At 30.8% G+C, this 5361-nt stretch overlaps 1 long non-coding RNA gene across 1 annotated transcript; it reads right to left on the reverse strand.

The window, feature by feature from the left end:
• Positions 1-2874: 2874 nt before the first annotated feature.
• Positions 2875-3522, reverse strand: LOC131003785 (uncharacterized). The gene is made up of 3 exons (XR_009094795.1): positions 3408-3522; positions 3216-3282; positions 2875-2966 (listed from the first exon to the last, which is right to left on the reverse strand). It is a non-coding gene; the product is annotated as an uncharacterized LOC131003785 (long non-coding RNA).
• Positions 3523-5361: the final 1839 nt, after the last annotated feature.

Raw genomic sequence — 5361 nt, forward strand, 5'->3', positions numbered from 1 at the left:
ATTTTCCACTAATCTCGATCACTTCAATTTCATAATCCACAATGGCATTCCCACTAGTCTTTTTCGATGAATTAGTTCTTAATTTAAAGTATGGTTCTCAACTTATATCTCTAAGTTCTAAACTTAAAATTGAGATGAATTTGTTCAATTCGTGATTCACTAATAGTGATGATTATTCTTGTGTTAAAGTATGATTCTCAAATTTTTCGACGGTATTCTCAATTTTCCCGGCGGTATTCTCAGTATTCTCAATTTACCCGACGGTATTCTCAATTACCGTCGGAAAATTTGAGAATCATACTTTAACACAAGAATAATCATCACTATTAGTGAATCACGAATTGAACAAATTCATTTCAATTTTAAGTTTAGAACCGTCAGGAAAATTGAGAATACCGTCGGGAAAATTGAGAATACCGCCGAAAAAATTAAGAATAACGCCGGAAAAATTGAGAATACCGTCGGGAAAATTGAGAATACCGCCGAAAAAATTGAAAATACCGTTGGGACAAATATTTGCTAACAATTAGGCATCATTTTCATAATTGTAATTATTATTCTTTATTTGACACTAAATAGGTGGGGGAACATATTTTAAATTTATGCTTTAATGCGCGTGTGTATCTATATAAAATTATGTTTTAATGTGTGTGTGTCTATATACAATTCTATATAATGTGTGTGTGTGTCTTTATTTCAAATTAAATATAAGCTTTAATTTAAGATTCGTATTGAAAAAATAAAGAGTGAAACAACATTATTTTGGAAGAGAATTGTATTATAATCTACATAACATCTTTATATTACATTTTAATTGATCAAAAAAAAAAAATAACATCTTTATATTACATTATTTTTTCCATAAAAATATTTCAATATTATTCCTATTATATTAAAATTCCTAAAAAAAATAATTAAAAATAAAAATGTGACAATTTAATAATCCTCAATTTCATAAACCCCCAATTGCATTTGCACTAATCTTACTTCAATTTCATAATCCTCAATTGATTTCAACTAATCATACTTTGACTATTTATAAGTTTATTTAATTATTAATTTTTAAATTGATACATTTCCTTTCACGTAAAGTTGTAGTTATATTATAAATATCAAATTAAACATATTTATATTAATAAAATTATATTTTATAATTTTAAAATTAATTAAATTGGTTAAACGGGTATACCCGATCGGTTATCAGATATACCCGGTAGCCAAAAAATCTCAATACGCGTAACCATAGCCGTACCAATTAGCCAAATATTAGGTATCGATTATCCGATAATCGACGAATTTCGGGTCGATTCGGATATAACCAATATTCAATATCCAAATAAGCAGCCCTACTCACCTTAAATTAGATGAGTGAATCACTAATCAATTCAAGATTGTTATTTTATAATTCTTATATTTATACTAAGAACCTTAGATTAGAATAATGAATCACTGCATCAAATTAATATTCTTATTATCATATGAACTACAATAAGATATATGTGATAATTGATGGAATCATTCGGTCATCATACCTCAATTTTTACCTTATAATTCTTAGATTTAAATGAACTATTGTTCTATTTTTACAATATTAAATCTCATTGTCAAGATTTATAATTGCAGTAAAAATCCCTTTTTAATGGTAGTATTTTATAAAATAAATATTACTATTAATATTCATATTGTCAATATTACTTTTTGTAATATCAAATCTCAGGCACAGAATTTATACTTTATAGAAATCCCATTTTACTTGTAGTATTTATATAATATATAATCTTATTATTACTTGTAGGATTTTTTTAGTATTATTATTATTTGTTATTGTCCAAATTTTCTTATTAGAAATTACTTACATATACTCAAACGCGTATGGGAATATGGGAATTAAGTTTAAAAATTGAAATGAACTGCTATTAAATAATTTGTTCCTTATTTCGAGTAATTTATTGGAATTTTTAGCGTAAGCAATTTCATTATATAAAAGTGTAATATAGATCAATTTCTGTCCCTATAGGTATGGAAAATGCATTTCTGTAAACACTTTACGCGGGGCCCGATACACTTTGCCGCCAAAATTTTTGTGAATCATTGTAAATAAACCAAAATCCTTACAAGATTAATAGGGGCACGTGTAATAATCGAAATGGGGAAGTGGTAATTGAGAAAACAGCCACAAAAGTTGAGTGGTATTTTATTTCGCAAACTCGGACCGGTCCATGACAACCCAAAATAAATGCACTTTTTTTAAATGCAACGTGGCGCAATCCTAACGTTGATGTGTAATACACATTGGGTAGCTAAGACTCTTCCAAAAAACAGATGGAAGGAGGTTGCGTGTGTGGAGTTTTGCCTTTGGGGATAAATGATAAAGTGAAAGATTTGGTAATTTCTTGGGAAGAGACAAATGATTTTGGGAGAAAGACAAAGTATATAGTTAATGACTTTGATAGCCACCACTTTTAAACTATGACTTTATGGATCAAAATGCTATTAAAAGACAAAGCTATCCTTACTAATTAGTCAATAAAAATAAAAGAAAATTGAAATAACATTTGTCTTAAAATAATTGTAATAAAACAAAATAAAAAATGAAAGTTTGACTTACAATTTTAAGAAAAAAACTGACGGCCCTTCTTTCAAAACCTTTCTTCTTCCCCATTTAAAAACCATCCAACTTCTTCCCCATTTTTTTCAAAATTGTCGTCCGTCACCTTCCACTCTCGCCATCTCTGCTCCACGATTCTTCACGGCGACCGTCGACTTCCGTTCTCGACGATTCTTCACGGCGCAACCTCCAGCGCCTCTTCTCCACGACGACTCCAGCAGGCGGCGCTTAGGGCCGAGACAGAGCTCCAGCGGCGACGGCGATAGAGCTTTAGCGGCGGTCTATTAATTGCTCGTGGAGTCTTCTGTTGACCTCCATTTGCATCCTAATTGCATCAGTGATGTGAACATTATTGCCACTGATATCAGATCACACGTACCATTTTTGCAGATGCAATTCCACAGAAAAATCAAACTTTTTTTTTTTTTGAAAAAATGATTTTAAAAGGACGAAGGGTATTTTTGTTGTCGTGCTGCACATGCGATCACATGTACCACCGACAAATTAAAAGCGTTTTAATTTTGAGTTTTACAAACTCAGAAAATATCGTTTTCAACATGCTGCAAATGAATTAAAGCATGAAAATCAAAGGGAAAATTAAACATACTCGTTCATGCTTCGCCCCATCATTCCAGACGACGATGCATTGTTTCGTTGGAGTTCAAGAGATGAAGCTGCCACCACAAGTGCATATATATAATTTTATTAATTATCACTACATGATATATACATACAAGGGTTTTCAAGAAATAAACACACACAAAATTTTTAAACTTGTGAACAAAGTCACCTCTCATACCATCTTTCATCGAGTGATCATTGAAATCCTTGTGAGGCTGCTTTCCCAGCCTAAATTTCTGAATGAAAAAAGACCAAAAAATCAGAAAGCAAAGAAAATAATAAATGAAAAAAAGAATCATGAATTTGATAAAAATGAGTCAATAGTGTTCAATTCCATTACCCCCTCAAACACATTGGACATATATCGCATAAGAGTTAAGCATACTAAGAGTACGTGTTAGAGTACATATAATAACATCGTAGTAATTGAGACGTGTTTGATTAAAAACAAGTATTCCATTTGATGTGTTAACCCTTGAATTTAACATAGGAGATTAAAAATCCAAATTTCCGATGCCCGAAGTCCTTCAAATCGGGAAAATAGTAAGAGTTCTACGGTGCACAATGACAGTGCACAACTACGTACACAGTGAATCGGGGAATACACAGTCAACCACAAACGGGGCATGTTTTAGTAATTCATATGCAATTAAGTGAAATTAAGTATGCAATTTCAATTAATAGTTCAATTAATAGACATTATATTCAATAAAAATGAGTCAATAGTGTTCAATTCCATTACCCCCTCAAACATGTTGGACATATATCGCATAAGAGTTAAGTATACTAAGAGTACGTGTTAGAGTGCATATAATAGCATCGTAGTAATTGAGACGTGTTTGATTAAAAACAAGTATTCGATTTGATGGAGATTAAAAATCCAAATTTTCGATGCCCGAAGTCCTTCAAATCGGGAAAATAGTAAGAGTTCTACGGTGCACAATGACAGTGCACAACTACGTACACAGTGAATCGGGGAATACACAGTCAACGACAAACGGGGCATGGTTTAGTAATTCCTATGCAATTAAGTGAAATTAAGTATGCAATTTCAATTAATAGACATTATATTCAATAAAAATGAGTCAATAGTGTTCAATTCCATCACCCCCTCAAACATATTGGACATATATCGCATGAGAGTTAAGTATACTAAGAGTACGTGTTAGAGTGCATATAATAGCATCGTAGTAATTAAACGTGTTTGATAAAAAAAAAAATAAGTATTCCATTTGATGTGTTAACCCTTGAATTTGACATAGGAGATTAAAAATCCAAATTTTCGATGCCCCAAGTCCTTCAAATCGGGAAAATAACAAGAGTTCTACGGTGCACGATGACAGTGCACAACTACGTACACAGTTAATCAGGGAATACACAGTCGACCACAAACGGGGCATGTTTTAGTAATTCCTATGCAATTAAGTGAAATTAAGTATGCAATTTCAATTAATATTCAAATTAAGTATTCAAAATAAATGTTTAAACATTATATTCGATTTAAATAAGTTAATAGTGTTCATATTCATTACTTACTCAAACATATTGGAGATATATTATATGGAAGTTAAGTGTACTAAGAGTATATGTTAGTGTACATATAATAGCATCTTAGTAATTGGTACGTGTTTGATTATAAACAAGTATCCAATTTGATTTGATAAACATTGAAATAAACTTAGAAAATTAAATTTCTTGATTTTCATTTTCCAAACACCTTAAAATCGAGCAAAAGTAATAGTTCTACGGTGCACAATGACAGTGCACAACTAGAGTGCACAGTTAACTACATACACAATTGCCCTTTAAACGGGGCATATCTTAGTAATCGATATGCGTTTAAGTGAAATTAAGTATTCAAAATAAATGTTTAAACATTAGATTCGATCTAAATGAGTTAATAGTGTTCATATCAATTACTCACTCAAACATATTGGGGATATATTACATGTAAGTTAAGTGTACTAAGAGTATATGTTAGTGTACATATAATAGCATCTTAGTAATTGACACGTGTTTGATTATAAATAAGTATCCAATTTGATTTGATAAACATTGAAATAAACTTATAAAGTTAAATTTCTTGATTTCCATTTCCCAAACACCTTCAAATCGAGCAAAAGTATTAGTTC

Source organism: Salvia miltiorrhiza, unplaced genomic scaffold (assembly GCF_028751815.1).
Source record: "Salvia miltiorrhiza cultivar Shanhuang (shh) unplaced genomic scaffold, IMPLAD_Smil_shh original_scaffold_269, whole genome shotgun sequence".
Lineage (NCBI taxonomy): Eukaryota > Viridiplantae > Streptophyta > Magnoliopsida > Lamiales > Lamiaceae > Salvia > Salvia miltiorrhiza.